Consider the following 19,097-nt stretch of genomic DNA (forward strand, 5'->3'; position numbering starts at 1 on the left):
TGCGCCGCCGACAGCGGGACACGAACCGGGGAACTACAAGTCAAAAGCTTAGAGACACACCCATAGTTCACACAGCCGCGCTTCAAATGCGATGACTTTAATAACTATCCTGGTATGAACATTAATAATGGCGTATTGCCTCACTCAATTCAATACGCTTCATAAAAAGTAGTCCTTCAAAGCCATAAGGCCCGTGAAGCCGTGTTTATCCCGGTTTCTATAGCATGAAAAGGACAATATAGCAATTGTTTGCTGTCCTTTTGATAGGACGCCAGTCTATCTGCAGAGTACTTTCCTCCATATTTTACTTACACAGCTACTCAATCACTGCTAGGTGGACAGGGAGGTCAGAAAAACAATTTCTTAAATAATGTTTTATTTATTTCCCCAGCCAGCTGTGTGGAATAAAATTTCCATTTCAATAAAACATACGTCCATAATTCGAAAATTAAACGAACTCACCTGTGATGTTTAATTGAAACTCTGACGAGTCCAATTCCGAATGGGGAACAAATGAAGAATCACGCCGTGACTGTCAGGCTTTAACGCGCCAGAACAGACATACGGAACAAATGGAACGGGATGGGACACATACATACAAGTATAATCTATAACACTATTATATTATAGTCTAATGAGTTTCGATGATATTTACCAATGGGTGGGCATTTGTTCCCCATTCGGAATTGGACTCGTCAGAGTTTCAATTAAACATCACAGGTAAGTTCGTTTAATTTTCGAACTCTACCTCGTACCCCAATTCCGAATTGGGTTACAAATGAAGCTTTAAAGCGTTTGTCTGTTATGACGTAAATTACGAAATCCACGTAGCACTACTCTGTTGTTCATCCAGTACTGCCCTATTGAAATCCTTTTTCGTTCTCTCCACTAGCTTATGATAAAAATTTTTAAACGTGGCCTCTGACCTCCATCTTCCCGCTTTCAGTATTATACAAAGTGGAACTCCTTTTGTGGCCGCTTTGCTAGTAGATGCTGCCCGGGTGGAATGGGGCTTAAAAATACTGATATCAATGCCCGCTAACTCCATTGTCTTTTTTGTCCCTCTCCTCGTGGTATCTATAGAGATTTCTTTAAAAATTTAAGTAGTGTTGATTAGTGCCGCGCTGAGGACCGGACCGAGGACCGGTCCCACGGTCTTTTAGCTGTGAACCGTGGTCCGGTCCCAAAGAGGAAGACCGCCGGCGGTCCTCACTTCTTATCACCTTTCAACGGTCTGGCGCCATACTACTTCCCCAGCGATTCGTTGCCTCGGTCCTTTGCCTATCTTCCACCAATCACCACCCATCCCACTTAATTAATCGCACCCACCCCCCTTTGCCATACACTAAACGACACAGACGACCATAGGCCATAGAGGCAGACGACCACCTCCCTCCACTCCGCAAACCGCCCTTTCGTGTGTGAGATGGGGGAACAGTAGTGCCGCGCTGAGGACCGGACGAGGACCGGTCCCACGGTCTTTTAGCTGTGAACCGTGGTCCGGTCCCAAAGAGGAAGACCGCCGGCGGTCCTCACTTCTTATCACCTTTCAACGGTCTGGCGCCATACTACTTCCCCAGCGATTCGTTGCCTCGGTCCTTTGCCTATCTTCCACCAATCACCACCCATCCCACTTAATTAATCGCACCCACCCCCCTTTGCCATACACTAAACGACACAGACGACCATAGGCCATAGAGGCAGACGACCACCTCCCTCCACTCCGCAAACCGCCCTTTCGTGTGTGAGATGGGGGGAACAGGAGGCGCACGCCTTGGACGATTCCATTATACGGGGTAAATTTCAAAATTTACTACACCATAATGATCGCAATGACAATGATCTATGATGAAGGCATGACCCCTCTTCTCTAATGGGTTATTGTTTGAAATGTATGTGACTACTAAAGATGTGTGTGTGTGTGTGTGTGTGTATGTGTGTGTGTCTCAAACCTAGCAAGTTGCTAGTCTGATTTTTTGTTTTCTTTTGTCCATCTCTTGTCGCCACTCCTTTCTATCGCATTGTTGTCATTTAAAATAATACAATAATATTAAAATTTCGTTTGGTGTTTTAACAAATCAAATAATATGAGTTTCATTAGTTTCTTCCTTCCAAAAAAACCAGTTATAACGTCTGTATTTTTAAAAGGTCCAATAGAATATTTGGGGACCCCGATAGCTCAGTTGATAGAGCACTCTCTTTATACGCAAAGGGCCAGAGATCGATCCCGGGTGCAGTCGAGTTTTTTTCTGAATCCCTGTCTACTCAGCAGTGAATGGGTAGCTGGGTTTATTAGATCTGGCGAAAAGTCACCATCGACCCCACTTATTACTTATTACTTATTACCGCATCCACCCCCTCTTATTATAACTTCACGTCTCTCTCTTACTCTTCAATGCTCGCTGCCCTCTCATGTGTGTGTGTGTGGGGGGGGGGGGGGGGGGTAGGAGTTGCGTGTGTGTATAAACGCCACGAACAACTCGATCAACGCCTTGGGTGATTCCATTATCACCGTTAATGGGGATAAATTTCAAATTTTATTCACGCTAAATTATCGAAGTAACAATGAAGTACTGTGATCAAATAAAGAAGGCATCACCCCTCTTCTCTAATTAGGTTTACAATTTGAAATGAGTGTGACTACTCCGTTGTTTTACTCCTGTAGCACCACGGTTTCATCGTTGTAGCGGTCTTTAACGTTCAAGAATGAACGATCCCATGGTCCCAAAGGTCAAAACGGTCTCTCGGAATGTTCAATTCGAAAAGGACCGCCGGTCCTAGGACCGTCCTTGCGGTTTTCATTTCCCAGAGACCGTAGGACCGTGGTCCTTAAGCTTGCCAAGGACCACCCCGCAATGGGAACAGGAGGCGCACGCCTTGGACGATTCCATTATACGGGGTAAATTTCAAAATTTACTACACCATAATGATCGCAATGACAATGATCTATGATGAAGGCATGACCCCTCTTCTCTAATGGGTTATTGTTTGAAATGTATGTGACTACTAAAGATGTGTGTGTGTGTGTGTGTGTGTGTATGTGTGTGTGTCTCAAACCTAGCAAGTTGCTAGTCTGATTTTTTGTTTTCTTTTGTCCATCTCTTGTCGCCACTCCTTTCTATCGCATTGTTGTCATTTAAAATAATACAATAATATTAAAATTTCGTTTGGTGTTTTAACAAATCAAATAATATGAGTTTCATTAGTTTCTTCCTTCCAAAAAAACCAGTTATAACGTCTGTATTTTTAAAAGGTCCAATAGAATATTTGGGGACCCCGATAGCTCAGTTGATAGAGCACTCTCTTTATACGCAAAGGGCCAGAGATCGATCCCGGGTGCAGTCGAGTTTTTTTCTGAATCCCTGTCTACTCAGCAGTGAATGGGTAGCTGGGTTTATTAGATCTGGCGAAAAGTCACCATCGACCCCACTTATTACTTATTACTTATTACCGCATCCACCCCCTCTTATTATAACTTCACGTCTCTCTCTTACTCTTCAATGCTCGCTGCCCTCTCATGTGTGTGTGTGTGTGGGGGGGGGGGGGGGGGTAGGAGTTGCGTGTGTGTATAAACGCCACGAACAACTCGATCAACGCCTTGGGTGATTCCATTATCACCGTTAATGGGGATAAATTTCAAATTTTATTCACGCTAAATTATCGAAGTAACAATGAAGTACTGTGATCAAATAAAGAAGGCATCACCCCTCTTCTCTAATTAGGTTACAATTTGAAATGAGTGTGACTACTCCGTGTGTTTTACTCCTGTAGACCACGGTTTTCATCGTGTAGCGGTCTTTAACGGTTCAAGAATGAACGATCCCATGGTCCCAAAGGTCAAAACGGTCTCTCAGGAATGTTCAATGTCGAAAAGGACCGCCGGTCCTAGGACCGGTCCTTGCGGTTTTCATTTCCCAGAGACCGTAGGACCGTGGTCCTTAAGCTTGCCAAGGACCACCCCGCACTAGTGTTGATGCCAACGGCGGAAAAGATTTTTACTGATTTTATTACAAAATACCAGCCATTTCCTGACGTATGTAGTATATTGTTTTCTGGTATTTCGTCGCCATGAATTGATAATGATTTCACTAATTTCTTCTGAAGTGTTTGCACTTTCGAGAATTTCCCGGACAAGCGGCAGGCTATCATTCTGCTGTTGTGTAATATGGGGTGAACCTTCTGTTTTGTTACTGGATGATGAAGAAGGTTGGCTTTCTTTGGTAATAGGGGTGGAACATCTGTTAATAAGTTTATGAGTTTTGGAAACCATGGTTGTGATTTCCTAACCGGAACAATCATGACACAATCCACTTTTTCGGTTTCTATTCTTTGTAGGATTCTGATAATTAGATTAAAAGGAGGGAAAATATAAGCATATAAATGAGACCAAGAAAATGAAAAAGCATTTATTCTCCATGCGTCTGCATCTTTTTTCTCTGAGACACACTGTTCTATTTTATGATTTATTCTACTAGCAAATACGTCAACTTGGAAGAGCCCATATTCTGTGTTAATGTCGTCAAAGACAGATTTCTCTAGAGACCACTCTGTTTCAAGCCCTTTTTCTCTACTAGCTTTGTCCGCTTCAGTATTCTCTTTTCCTGGTATGTGTACAGCTGTGACTGTCATATTTCTCTCTATAACACCATAACCATAGTTCTCTGGTTATATTATTGCATTCTTCTTTCATGCTGCCTTTTTTGTTAATACACGATACAACTGTCGTATTGTCGCAAAATAAAGTAATCTTAGAGTGGCCTTTATAATCAGAAGAAAATGCTTTCAAAGTGAGAAGAGCCGCTTTCAATTCAAGATAATTTATATGCCATCTTCTTTCTTCTTCTGACCATAAACCTCCAGTTCTAACTCCTGCAAATTCTCCACCCAATCCAGTATTACTGGCATCTGATGTTAAGATAAATCCTTCGGGTTGTGGTCCTATCTTAATAGGTTAACTGCCCACCATAGAAAGCCATCATTTTAAATCTTCTTTATAGCCTCTGTTATAACAATAATATTATCGAAATTACCCTTATTTTTAGTTAACGATTTGTTTTTATAAATCTCCAATCTTTTATAAAACATATTTCCATATTAGTTACCAGGGCAAACTGCAACCAGTGTTCCTATGATTTCCGCAACCAGTGTTCCTATGATTTCCGCTAATTTTCTGATGGTAATAAATTCTTCACGAATGTAATGATCTCAAAGATTTTTCATTTTCTTAATCTTTTCCTCTGTTGGTCTAATGGTCATTGTCTTTGAATATAAGACAAACCCTAAATATGTAATCTCTTGGGTTGGTATAAGGCGAGATTTGTTGGTATTTATTGTGAAGTCCAGTTCATCAAATAGTTTACAAACTCTGTTACAAGCTCGTAAACAATCCAAATCTGTTCTCCCCAATATGAGGGCATCGTCTATATACATAATTATGATAATGTTTTCGTCTCTCAGGCGAGCAAGTACTGGTTTTATGACTTTTGTAAAAATCCGCGGAGCATCAGTGAAACCCATTACGAATGAAGTAAATTCGAACTTTCCCCTGAAAACATAAATCTGAAAAATTTTCTAGCTTTCTCATGTAGTGCAATACTGAAATAAGCATCTTTTAAGTCACAGGAACAAGCAAAGCATTGTTCCTGAAATGATATACTGCCTCTTGAAGACTGCTCATTTTAAAATGTGTATATTTAACGTATTTATTGAAATGCTTAAGGTTGAGAATAATTCTAAGGTTCCCCTTACTTTTAGTTCTAGCGAATATATTAGAATACAATTGATTCTGGTTATCCTCGTCATCCCTCTGACTGCTTGGATAATATTTTTCTCTTTCAATTCTCTAACTTCTTTCAATTAGTATTCTTTCCTGTTCCGAAAATGTTATGCTTTTTGGGATAAAAGTTTACACAGGGGTAAAACAAAGTTCTGGGTAAACTCCCCTAATTTGGTTTAACACCCACTGGTCTTTAGTGATTTTCTGCCATTTCTGTATATATAATCTTGTTTTCCCCTCTGTGAAATGATCTATAGTATTCTTAAATTCTAAACTTGCGCTATTGTCTTCTTTTCCCTTCATAATTTATCATTGTTGTCCTAAAGTTAAATTTGGTTCTGTGAGAAGTGTTTCCTTCCTCCCCGTCCTCCTCTTGTTATCGGTCGCCATCCTCTCCCCCTCTGCTTTTGTGGGTTCTGGATGGTGAGGGGTAAGGCATCCTCCTTTGACCATTTTTTGATTTTCCATCACAGTGAAACGTGCCAGGTTTTGTCACGGCTTTCGAAAGCTTGTGGGTATCATTAATTGTCTTAATGCTTTCGTCTAAATTATCTCCGAAAAGGAACTCCGTTGATGTGCTTTCTTTCTGTTTGCACAATTCTCTACATTCTTCATTCAGAAAAGGCTTAAGTGCTTCTTTTCGAATTTGGCTGCAATTAGTATATACAGCTGATCCACTCTTAACAAAACCGTGACTAATGGAGTCATTGCTTTGACCTCTATTACCCTCTTATTATCCTTTTCCTGGCTCCTTTTAACTAAGTCGCTCAGCAGTTTAGCTGTTATGGTTAAACTTTTGCTCATTAACAATTGAATGTTATTGATGGTCGTGTCCTTAGATTTTGCATAAGTAGGCAGTATACGCCATACTTGAGGGTTAATTCGAGGGACTCTGAGATTGGGGGTGTTTTTAGGGCAAAGGTGTTTATCCAACACTTTCTTGGTTTTTTCCCTGTTGACATTAGCGCACACTCCATTATTGACTATCTTTGCCACCGATTCGTGAATGTCTTCACCAAACGATTCTGGTACATTAAAAAAACTGTTCCAGTTCTTTTATTTCATTATCAATTTCATCTTTGTCCTCACTTTCTTCCACCTCTTCTTCTTTCTCATCTTCGTATGTCATATCATTTTCGAGCATCTCTAGCTCGTCGAGGTCACTGGTTGCGGTCATTGTGTGCGTGCCTTCTCCCCCCTTTTCGCTCTCATTCGGCTTTCGTTTCTTTAACGACGGCTCGCTGGAGTCGTGATTAGTCATTAATAGATGCGTTAGTGACTTGAAACCTTCTACAATTAACTGTCCCAATTCCGAATTTGAGGCGTGGGGATTGCTATGGGCGTGGGTATTAGAGTGGGTTTCCTTGCTCACTAAATGTGATGGCCCCTGATTAACTGCCTCATTTCCAATTGTTTTTGTTTTAGATTCTAATTTCCTTTTATATGTTCTACTGTCTTTTTTACATTCTCCATTTTTACCCCTCTTTTTCTCTCCCGCGGGAGAAGAAATTGGGTTTTTTGTATGAGATAAACACTCCCTCGGGAGATGTTATGGGAACTGTTTTAGTTTTCTCCCCCGCGGGGGTAGAAAGTTCCTTATTCAACTCTTCCACTTTATCTGGTTCCATTGTTTATTCGAAGTAATTTAAAACATTTTCTCAAAAGTTTAAATCATTAAGCACCACTTTCACAGTGTTAATAATATACTTTTGTATGAATTAACACTCCCTCGGGAGATGTTATGGGAACTGTTTTAGTTTTCTCCCCCGCGAGGGTAGAAAGTTCCTTATTCAACTCTTCAACTTTATCTACTCAAAAGTTTAAATCATTAAGCACCACTTTCACAGTGTTAGTAATATACTTTTGTATGAATTAACACTCCCTCGGGAGATGTTATGGGAACTGTTTTAGTTTTCTCCCCGTGGGGGTAGAAAGTTCCCTATTCAAATCTTCAACTTTATCTGGCTCCATTGTTTATTAGAAGTAATTTAAACATTTTCCCTCAAATGTTTAAATCATTAAGCACCACTTTCACAGTGTTAATAATATACTTTTGTATGAATTAACACTCCCTCGGGAGATGTTATGGGAACTGTTTTAGTTTTCTCCCCCGCGGGGGTAGAAAGTTCCCTATTCAAATCTTCAACTTTATCTGGCTCCATTGTTTATTAGAAGTAATTTAAACATTTTCCCTCAAATGTTTAAATCATTAAGCACCACTTTCACAGTGTTAATAATATACTTTTGTATGAATTAACACTCCCTCGGGAGATGTTATGGGAACTGTTTTAGTTTTCTCCCCCGCGGGGGTAGAAAGTTCCCTATTCAACTCTTCAACTTTATCTGGCTCCATTGTTTATTAGAAGTAATTTAAACATTTTTCTTCAAAAGTTTAAATCATTAAGCACCACTTTCACAGTGTTAATAATATGCTCCAATGGGAATTGGTATGTCACAGGTCTAATAACAGATTAAAAATCCAATAAGGATAAGGAAAAATTAACACAATTGTTTGCATTAAATAGACAAAACAAGACGCGTCCAGCCTTCTTGACAGTCGAACGTGAACTGACAGTCACGGCGTGATTCTTCATTTGTAACCCAATTCGGAATTGGGGTACGAGGTAGAGTTTAATAGGAGCCCTTTCTTGTACGTATGCTTTAACAAAATCAGTCAATGTCTTTCGTCAAAGGATTTGGCTAGTGCTAGGTGTATTTATCAATGTTGCTTGACATGTTAAATTCTCAAACAGAATAACAACATCATACAAAATCAAAAAAGATGATCGTTCAAATCGTATTTTGCTGTTGATAACTATTATACCGCCGTAAGCGGTTATAAAGTATGAAGGGAATGGGACCGTAGCCTGTGTTTAAATCAATTTTTTCGTACACAGTGAAAACTCTCTCTCTCTCTCTCTCTCTCTCTCTCTCTCTCTCTCTCTCTCTCTCTCTCTCTCTCTCTCTCTCTCTCTCTCTCTCTCTCACACACACACACACACACACACACACACACCGTATTAGGTATTGATTACATTAAATATATTTAATTTATATATATTATGCGCCTGTATTTTACATACAGGAAACCAATGATTCACTCTATTTGCCTAACCATTTCAATCTGAACAGGTTATCAATTAATTAGTCGTGAGAGAAATGTCCACATCGGTTGTGGTAACCCCCCCCCCCCCCCTAACCCAAAAAAAAAAAAAAATCGATCGATTATGGTCTACGGCCACAACAGATAGCGACTCAATCGATGCAACGACATTCCCATGTGTCTTCCCAACTAGGAATGGTATTGATCAGCTAACGTCACATGAGGCTTTCTTTTTTTTTAATTTCTTAACCGTTCACTGAGAATATCTTCCTATCGGCAGACAGGATTACGTATATCTGTTAGCCTAAAAGTATAATTTTGGGATACATTCACAAATGACACCAAAATGGGACACATCTGCTGCTCAGGATCTTGTAATCACCAACAAGTTCACATCGTAATAAAGAGAATACGAAACCTTCCTATCGGGAGACAGGATTACGTATATCTGTAAGCCTATATAATATGTATAATTTTGGGATACATTCACAACTGACATCAAAATGGGACACATCTGCTGCTCATGATCTTGTGATCACAAACAAGTTCAAACCGTACTAAAGAATACGAAAAATGGAGATCTCGACTCAGAGGGCAAAAGAGTAGGCTGAGCAAAAACGTTTTCGCAAGAGACAAAAATGTCCAATAAGCCATCAGAAAAACAAAAAACAAAAACAATAAAAAAAAAAAGAAAAAAGAAAAAAAAAAAAAGAAAAAAAGAAATGGTGTTACCAAAAAAAAAAAAATTATACACACACACACACACACACATGGAATATATATAATATATATATATATATATATATATATATATATATATATATATATATATATATATATATATATATATATATATATGACCATCATAAATATAAATAAATCATATACTCATCCACTGTCCTGACCTTATAAAAGCTAAAAATTGGTCTTCTTTTTCCCAATCGACTTTCAACCAATGCCATTTTTTAGAGGAGAAAGGGAAATATCAATACAAATCCCACAGCCCCGCAAGACAATTGGATCACGAATATGGACTTCTCATGCTATGCAATGAGCCATACCGTGAGGGAATACACTCTTAAAATTTGAGAGCAAAGATAGCTTTGTTACCCGACACTAAAGATAATGATAATATTATAAGGAAAATCAAAATAGGTAAATCGGTCGTCATCCTTACCAAGTGGCCACTCTTCTGTCATCTATGCAGTATTATCACAACGTAGATCTATATAATATTGTCTTTGAGTTGAACACGATTCGTGTTCTTTCAACACACTGAAGTCTAAATTATGGTGTGTATTTCTGAAATAAAACAGACGAACGGCGTATGAAATAGTTCATATTTATTACAAGGAAATCCAAATACTCTTTTCGACGTTTGTTTACTCTCTCTCTCTCTCTCTCTCTCTCTCTCTCTCTCTCTCTCTCTCTCTCTCTCTCTCTCTCTCTCTCTCTCTCTTCTCCTCTCTCTCTCTCTCTCTCCTCTCTCTCTCTCTCTCTCTCTCTCTCTCTCCTCTCTCTCTCTCTCTCTCTCAAGCCCGTAATATTGATGTTACCAGGGTCCTTAATCCTGCAGTCAAGTAATGAAATCAGTCAGGTATGTGCGACGATGGATATTTAATTTGATTTCTGAAAATTTACTCTTACTTATTAAATCATACGTACGTACAAACAGCGACGATGACATTTCCTTTCGGGTCAGTAACCTAATGACTCTTATCTATGTTAAAATAAACCTTACTGATGTTTATCTATGTTTGTAAAGGTCAACGTCAAGGGTCTCCAATCACTCAAAGTAATAATTCAAGGTATCGAAGTGACAATGAATTAGGAAGCAAGCACGGGTGTCAGGTAAAGATCGGAAAAAAGTGTGTATGACAGAGTCCAGACAAAACAAGAAAGAAAAATACAAGGAAAAAGAAAAACCACATCCCGCACGCTTATTGTTCAGATCTAGTAACAGTTCAAGGACACAAAACCATGCACCAAGGACACACACGCAAAAGTAAACACATCATATTATTATGTATTAAATTATGTGTTATACATAAAACATTTCCCGTATGCATCCTGATGAATAATTAGGCCGATGTATCGTCAGTATGAGTGAGAGGATCCTTCTGAGTGACACCAAAGTGACTTGTCAATGAAATTAACCGGTTAACTTCCAAAAAAACCGTATTTAAAAATTGTTGCCATTAAAAATAAACACATAAATAAATAAATACATTTTTAAAAAAGACTCGTCCTTCATATAATATCGATCTATTTACATCACAATCATCTTGGTAAAAAAAAAAAACAACAAACAAACAAACGATCAAACCTGAGACCTCGACAATTTTTTTTCATACGCCTTTCCAGAGTTAGTACGGCTTTTTCCGGGTAAAAGTCAATGCAATTCCCCCCCCCCCCCCCCGCCCCCTCTCCTAACTCCACCCCAAACGTAAAACCATACGGCCGGTTGCATGTTACAAGACAGAAATTCAAGAATATAATATGTTGCTATAGGGTGTATCATTGTTTTTGAATAGAAGTTCCTGTTCACATGGGATGGACGATTTCCTATTTCACATCGACGTTTAATACATCTTTTAAAAACAATCAACAAACAAAAAACCCAAAGGTTTATATTTAGTACTTTTAACTCGCCTCTAAATTCTGCGATACGGATAACTTCACAACCCTACACAACCCTACAAGAACACGCCAGTATATTACCAAAGAAACACACACACACACACACACACAAATGAGATATTTTAAAAAATAAAAAGTAGTCTCCAGTGCCATTGGGCCCACGGAGCCGGAGTTTATCCCGTTTCTCTCACACACACACACACACACACACACACACACACACACCGTATTAGGTATTGATTACATTAAATATATTTAATTTATATATATTATGCGCCTGTATTTTACATACAGGAAACCAATGATTCACTCTATTTGCCTAACCATTTCAATCTGAACACGTTATCAATTAATTAGTCGTGAGAGAAATGTCCACATCGGTTGTGGTAACCCCCCCCCCCCCCCCCTAACCCAAAAAAAAAAAAAAATCGATCGATTATGGTCTACGGCCACAACAGATAGCGACTCAATCGATGCAACGACATTCCCATGTGTCTTCCCAACTAGGAATGGTATTGATCAGCTAACGTCACATGAGGCTTTCTTTTTTTTTAATTTCTTAACCGTTCACTGAGAATATCTTCCTATCGGCAGACAGGATTACGTATATCTGTTAGCCTAAAAGTATAATTTTGGGATACATTCACAAATGACACCAAAATGGGACACATCTGCTGCTCAGGATCTTGTAATCACCAACAAGTTCACATCGTAATAAAGAGAATACGAAACCTTCCTATCGGGAGACAGGATTACGTATATCTGTAAGCCTATATAATATGTATAATTTTGGGATACATTCACAACTGACATCAAAATGGGACACATCTGCTGCTCATGATCTTGTGATCACAAACAAGTTCAAACCGTACTAAAGAATACGAAAAATGGAGATCTCGACTCAGAGGGCAAAAGAGTAGGCTGAGCAAAAACGTTTTCGCAAGAGACAAAAATGTCCAATAAGCCATCAGAAAAACAAAAAACAAAAACAATAAAAAAAAAAAAGAAAAAAGAAAAAAAAAAAAAGAAAAAAAGAAATGGTGTTACCAAAAAAAAAAAAATTATACACACACACACACACACACATGGAATATATATATATATATATATATATATATATATATATATATATATATATATATATATATATAATATATATATGACCATCATAAATATAAATAAATCATATACTCATCCACTGTCCTGACCTTATAAAAGCTAAAAATTGGTCTTCTTTTTCCCAATCGACTTTCAACCAATGCCATTTTTTAGAGGAGAAAGGGAAATATCAATACAAATCCCACAGCCCCGCAAGACAATTGGATCACGAATATGGACTTCTCATGCTATGCAATGAGCCATACCGTGAGGGAATACACTCTTAAAATTTGAGAGCAAAGATAGCTTTGTTACCCGACACTAAAGATAATGATAATATTATAAGGAAAATCAAAATAGGTAAATCGGTCGTCATCCTTACCAAGTGGCCACTCTTCTATCATCTATGCAGTATTATCACAACGTAGATCTATATAATATTGTCTTTGAGTTGAACACGATTCGTGTTCTTTCAACACACTGAAGTCTAAATTATGGTGTGTATTTCTGAAATAAAACAGACGAACGGCGTATGAAATAGTTCATATTTATTACAAGGAAATCCAAATACTCTTTTCGACGTTTGTTTACTACTCTCTCTCTCTCTCTCTCTCTCTCTCTCTCTCTCTCTCTCTCTCTCTCTCTCTCTCTCTCTCTCTCTCTCTCTCTCTCTCTCTTCCCTCTCTCTCTCTCTCTCTCTCTCTCTCTCTCTCTCTCTCTCTCTCTCTCTCTCTCTCTCTCTCTCTCAAGCCCGTAATATTGATGTTACCAGGGTCCTTAATCCTGCAGTCAAGTAATGAAATCAGTCAGGTATGTGCGACGATGGATATTTAATTTGATTTCTGAAAATTTACTCTTACTTTTAAATCATACGTACGTACAAACAGCGACGATGACATTTCCTTTCGGGTCAGTAACCTAATGACTCTTATCTATGTTAAAATAAACCTTACTGATGTTTATCTATGTTTGTAAAGGTCAACGTCAAGGGTCTCCAATCACTCAAAGTAATAATTCAAGGTATCGAAGTGACAATGAATTAGGAAGCAAGCACGGGTGTCAGGTAAAGATCGGAAAAAAGTGTGTATGACAGAGTCCAGACAAAACAAGAAAGAAAAATACAAGGAAAAAGAAAAACCACATCCCGCACGCTTATTGTTCAGATCTAGTAACAGTTCAAGGACACAAAACCATGCACCAAGGACACACACGCAAAAGTAAACACATCATATTATTATGTATTAAATTATGTGTTATACATAAAACATTTCCCGTATGCATCCTGATGAATAATTAGGCCGATGTATCGTCAGTATGAGTGAGAGGATCCTTCTGAGTGACACCAAAGTGACTTGTCAATGAAATTAACCGGTTAACTTCCAAAAAACACGTATTTAAAAATTGTTGCCATTAAAAATAAACACATAAATAAATAAATACATTTTTAAAAAAGACTCGTCCTTCATATAATATCGATCTATTTACATCACAATCATCTTGGTAAAAAAAAAAAAAAACAACAAACAAACAAACGATCAAACCTGAGACCTCGACAATTTTTTTTCATACGCCTTTCCAGAGTTAGTACGGCTTTTTCCGGGTAAAAGTCAATGCAATTCCCCCCCCCACCCCCCCCCCCCCCCCCCCCCCCCCCCCCCCCCCCCCCTCTCCTAACTCCACCCCAAACGTAAAACCATACGGCCGGTTGCATGTTACAAGACAGAAATTCAAGAATATAATATGTTGCTATAGGGTGTATCATTGTTTTTGAATAGAAGTTCCTGTTCACATGGGATGGACGATTTCCTATTTCACATCGACGTTTAATACATCTTTTAAAAACAATCAACAAACAAAAAACCCAAAGGTTTATATTTAGTACTTTTAACTCGCCTCTAAATTCTGCGATACGGATAACTTCACAACCCTACACAACCCTACAAGAACACGCCAGTATATTACCAAAGAAACACACACACACACACACACACAAATGAGATATTTTAAAAAATAAAAAGTAGTCTCCAGTGCCATTGGGCCCACGGAGCCGGAGTTTATCCTGTTTCTATAGCGTGAAACGACAACAACAATTGCTTGCTTTACTTTGGATAGGACGCTAGTCTATCGCAGAGTACTTTCCGCCAAATCTAATAGACTCAGCTACCCATTCACTGCTGGGTGGACAGGGGTTCAGAAAATATCTCGACTGCATCCGGGATCGAACTTGGTCCCTTTGCGTGTGAAGCGAGTGCTCAACCAACTGAGCTATCGGGACCCCAACAAATGAGATAATCATGCTTTTAATTCCTATATTTAGCTGAATTAGCATGAAGTTAATCTGACATTGCATGTGTCCTAATCAAAGAAAATAACTTTCATTAAAGAGAGAAAAAAAAAAGGGGGGGGGTAAAATTATATTACCTGTAGCCCTACATAAAAACATAAACGCGTCGCTTCACAAGAGTTCTTACAAAACGTGTTTCTCCCCATAGCTTAGGACAAACAACATATGGATTGAAAGAGTTATGAAAATATTATGGAAAAGAAATAATATAAAACAGGTAGAACTTTTGATAAAAAAAAAAACAAGCGGTAGGTAATAAGAGATAAAAAAAAAAGTAGTCCTTCAGAGCTATTAGGCCAATGGAGCCGGACTTTATCCCGGTGTGGAACAGACAATAGTAATTGCTTACTATGCTTTGGATAGGACGCTAATCCATCGCAAAGTACTTTCTGCCAGACCAAACAGACCCAGCTACCCAACCACTACACCCGGGATCGATCTCGGTCCCTTTGCGTGTGAAGCGGGTGCTCTACCAACTGAGCAATCGGGATCCCAAATAAGACAAAAGTAAATAACAAATTATGCAAGTTAAATAATATAAAAACACAACCAAAGTCTTTTCTTCTCTTTTAATGTCAACTTTATAAAACGCGGATTTCTCTTTTGTTTACATTTACTCATCTGTGTCAAACGTTAGCAACAAGTAAATGTTTAACAAACATTATTTAGAAATAGGTGGGGAAAAGATCAATACCTCTCGTGATATTTTGCAGCTATAGCTATCATCTTTGCCAAGTGGATGTACCATTTTTATTATGAAGCTTTATTTACCTTCGCCATGTTTGTCACTCGATATGCCCGTGCACCAGCTGTTTGCGTTTATTGCAGGTGACTGTTGCATCATCATAGCCACCGAGTTGCTACAATACACCGTAGGTGCCGCGATATATCATCACTATGAATTATAGTATTGCTGTGGTGCGTTGAGCTAAAGTACTCACAACATCCGCCAGCCCAATATAACGTACTAACACACAAAACTATGTGTAACGTTGAACGTTTATAGTCTGATTGATACAATTTAACGAGAACTCATCATAAAAATGCCTGGCTAAAAACAATAACAAAGAGCGGAGTGACATTAATTTCGTTCCTGCTATACCAACGACCAAAACAGTGCCAGGAAAAACGTTGGTTGTCAACTTGCTTGAATAAATTTACGATTCGTTGCAAGTGGGTCACAATTAAGCTGGGAAAGTTTGTTTTTAAAAATAGAGCACGAAAAAAGGAGGGGGGGGGGGGGCACTCTCGTCACACATTGAATTCAATGGATGATTAGCTTTTTATAAAGAGCGTGGAGGTTCGGTGGTACACAATGTTGAACTATTTTCAAAACTATGTTATACATTCCCCGCGTGGTGTTGTGTCCGTAGTGTTGGGTTATTTGATCGCTTTTACCCGATCGACGATCGAGTCAGCGTCAACGAGTCAGTGTCCGATCTCAATGCCGGAAGGGCGAGTCAGTAAAACGATCGAGTCACTAAACGATCAGGCGGGTTGTGAGCTTGAGACGAGCTTGAGACGATCTTGACACGTGAGACGAGCTTGAGACGATCAGGATCCGAGCGAGCGGAGGGGTAACGAGTGTTTCGAATCATTTCAAATTCAAACGATCACAGTTTGCCATCCGATACCAATCGCCAACGTTTGCACACGGTAGTCTGTGGTTCTTCCACAGCCCTCACTCCTTGTCAGGTGTTAGTGTGTCTGGGTGGCAGGGAAATTCGTATAGGTGTATCACGCGTGTGTGACAAGTCTTCATTAAACCTACTCAAGTTTGACTATCACACACACACACACACACACACACACACACACACACACACACACACACACACACACTAAGGCTATTTCTATGACACACACGCATCCATCTATCAATGAACACTCCTACAGTAGTGCGGCTATGTGGTCTAGTCATGACGTACCTATAGTACTCTAGTCGGCCATGGGTCTAGTGCATTATAATGGTCTAGTGGTATGACACCCGCGTTCGGATCGGAAAGTCCTGGGTTCGAGCCTCGCGCTCGGTGCATAGTTGAGTCTTTGGACAAGGCTCTTTACTCACATTCTCTCACCGTACTCAGGTGTAAAATGAGTACCTGGCCGTTAACAGCGTTGTCTTTGTCTGAAAAATTGTAATATCGCCTAACAGGCGGCATGTCCCGTCCTACATATTAAATGTTGCTGTTGACCAGGGACCCCTTTACAAAGCGATTTGATCACATTTAGTGGATATTGTAAAGCTCAATTTTTAAAAGTAAAACATTAGCTTTGAATATGGAATGTTTCAATTTTAGATGCCTGTGTATTCTTTGTTAGTTCCCATCATCATCATCATCATCATCATCATCATCATCAGGGGCAGCGGTACGGTCTTTGGTTGGCACCCGAAAGGTACCGAGTTCGATCACCCGCCGCTGAGTGGTCTTGAGCAAGTCACCTTGCCCTAACTAAATTTGCGGCGCTGCACTGCGGCTGTCGCTTGGGTTATTCCAGTCTTCCCTTAGAATAGACCCGAAAGACGAATCTCCCCTATGGGATGAATAAAGGGAATTATGTTTAATTTATTTATCATCACCATCATATCAGCGGGATCATCATCATCACCACCACCACCACCACCACCACCCTAATAATAAGGAATAAAATAAATATCAACACATTCCAATGTAATAATCAATCTAAAATCAATCAGTGCTCCTAAAAGACCCCTTTGATTTCTTTGTCTAATTCGTTCCATACTTTTGGAGTCCCGACAAAGAAAGATTTTCAGCTAACTATAGTTTATATATGGGAACATTAATCAGTCGTTTATATTGGAATCGGAGTTGTCTAGGTGTATTAGTTCAAAGCGCATTTCCAAGGATTTACCATACTCAATGAATTTCACAATATTTAATTTAATTTATTCCTCCGGCACACCATATCGACCATACATCCATTTCGTACAGTAGATACCGATCGCTGTTTGGAGTCTTTTTGTATTAAAGCTCTTTACAATACCCGTCATTGCTTATAAGATAAGAATACATTCACACCTGAGTCAAGTGCCTTACACACGGACTTAACGTCTGGATCACAATTTTCAACAATCACTGTCACTCATTCGGCCATTGACAAGGCTTGATTTTGTGACAAGAGACACCGTACCACTGAGCGACCGAACAAATAATCACCATCTGCGCCATCGTCATCATCATCATTATCATCATCCTCATCACAGCCGTAACAGCCAGCAATACACAATCATCATCTTCGGGTCCGGTCTATCCGTGTGGGGGGTGGGGTGGAACCTGCTAAAGTATTTCATTTTTTTAAAACAGAAACACGATAATCATCATCATCATCATCGTCATCCATTGTCGTCGGCATCGTTATCATCGTGTCCGGGCAATCCGTGGGTGTCTGGGTGTGGAACCTGCTAAATATTATTATTATCTACCTACCTAATAAAAACACACCATTCTTGTTCATTTATTTTTCAAATAATGAAATGAAAGGCACGACCTTTTCCCGCACACACAAGAGGCGATGACGACCAGTGACAAATTATGGGAGGTGGGGGCGGCCGACAACTTTTGGCGCGACATAAATATGAAATGTTAAGGTGACAGCGGGATGATGGTGGTGTGGGAGGGGGGGGGGGGGGGTCTCAACCCTTCACCATCAACAACTGATGGCGTGTGTGTGTGTGTGTGTTGTGTGTGTGTGTGTGTGTGTGATGCGACGAACGATCATAATCAAGGCTGCCAGACAGCCAGATTTCTTCTTGCCCAAGTAGTCAAATTGACCCCAAATAGCCAAAGACCACAAGCATTCTGACTCCCTTGAAAAACTCATTGGTTTTGATTAACAAAACAATCGACTACAGTTGGATAAACTTATCTTTTCATTTTTTTAAAAATAAAAGATTTTTTAAAAAAATGAATAATAATAGAAAAGCGTTTCTTAGTAACCAATTTTGAACTTGGCCATCTGGCAGCCCCCATCATAACCAGCTGCAGTCAAGCCAGCCACAGACATAAGAGAGGGAGGGGTATGTGAAGTTTCCTGTGGCAAACGAGATGCTCGTATTTTTTTTTTCAAACGAATCACTGCTCGATGACGTCACTGACTCGAAACCCGCTCGAAAC

The sequence above is a fragment of the Berghia stephanieae genome, chromosome 1, assembly GCF_034508935.2.
Source record: "Berghia stephanieae isolate SIO BIC M18660-M18661 chromosome 1, UCSD_Bste_1.3, whole genome shotgun sequence".
In the NCBI taxonomy this organism is placed as follows: domain Eukaryota; kingdom Metazoa; phylum Mollusca; class Gastropoda; order Nudibranchia; family Aeolidiidae; genus Berghia; species Berghia stephanieae.